The 999-nt window shown below is 43.3% G+C and overlaps 1 non-coding gene across 1 annotated transcript; it reads right to left on the bottom strand.

Annotated features, from left to right (window-relative positions):
• Positions 1-567: 567 nt before the first annotated feature.
• On the bottom strand, positions 568-690 carry LOC113885653. The gene has a single exon (XR_003509303.1). It is a non-coding gene; the product is annotated as a small nucleolar RNA SNORA40 (small nucleolar RNA).
• Between the last annotated feature and the right edge of the window lie 309 nt (positions 691-999).

Raw genomic sequence — 999 nt, 5'->3', positions numbered from 1 at the left:
ATGTGGGATCTTAGTTCCCTGACCAGGGATTGAACCTGGGTCCCCTGCATTGCAAGGTGAACTCTTCTTAATCACTAGATCACCAAGGAAGTCCTGCCAATACCTTTTTAAAATCCAGACACTGCGTTCTTAAGACAAAAGCCTAAAAAAACAGAAGCCATCTTTGTTTTGTGTCAACATTACAATTAGAGTACTAAAACAATATGTTGCTATTGTTTAGTCCCCAGGTCATGTCTGACTCTTTTGTGACCCCATGGATTGTAGCCCCCAGATTCCTCTGTCTGTGGAATTTTCCAGGCAAGAATAATGCGGTGGCAAGAATACTGGAGTGGGTTGCCATTTCCCTCTCCAGGGCATCTTCCCGACCCAGTGGTCAAATCCACATCTCCTGCTCACTTCTCCTGCATTACAAGTGAATTCTTTACTGCTGAGCCACTGGGGAAGCCTAAAACAATATAGCTGATAATTTAAATGCTTAAGATATGGAGGAAATGATCAGCTCTATAGTCCTGGAAGCAATCTTTATGTTTATCAATACACCCTCTCTATTGAATCTGTTTTAGGTAAATTGTTCCTTTTTATCTGTATCAAAACTCATACTGAACAATGAATTCTGGGTTGCAAAAAAGGATTTATTTTTGCACCTATCCGTAAGTCTTTGTCCACAAATTAAAAACAGACACAACTTCTGTCAATGGCATTTAGTATTGGTCACAGGCTTCTTTGGAAATGTGATGATTTCTTTCTGTGACCCAAATCTGGGTTTTGTAGAGCCCACTTTGGAGTGGAAAGCAAATATCACACACATGGGCTGTGGATATCCGAGGTGGCCCCTGAGACCTGGGGCCTCCTTGGCAGAAAAGTAATAGAAACTTACCAGCCAGCCTTGGTAGCCACTGTCCATCCGAGAGTGATGACCAAGATAGAGGAGGGAGATGCTGGAGATGCAGACGAGGGCTGGTGGCTCCTCCTTCTCACCCGATCAGCACAGTTCAAGAA

The sequence above is a fragment of the Bos indicus x Bos taurus genome, chromosome 28 (assembly GCF_003369695.1).
Source record: "Bos indicus x Bos taurus breed Angus x Brahman F1 hybrid chromosome 28, Bos_hybrid_MaternalHap_v2.0, whole genome shotgun sequence".
Taxonomy (NCBI): domain Eukaryota; kingdom Metazoa; phylum Chordata; class Mammalia; order Artiodactyla; family Bovidae; genus Bos; species Bos indicus x Bos taurus.
Note: the sequence above shows the minus strand (reverse complement) of the source record. Positions and strands in the feature narration are given on the sequence as shown.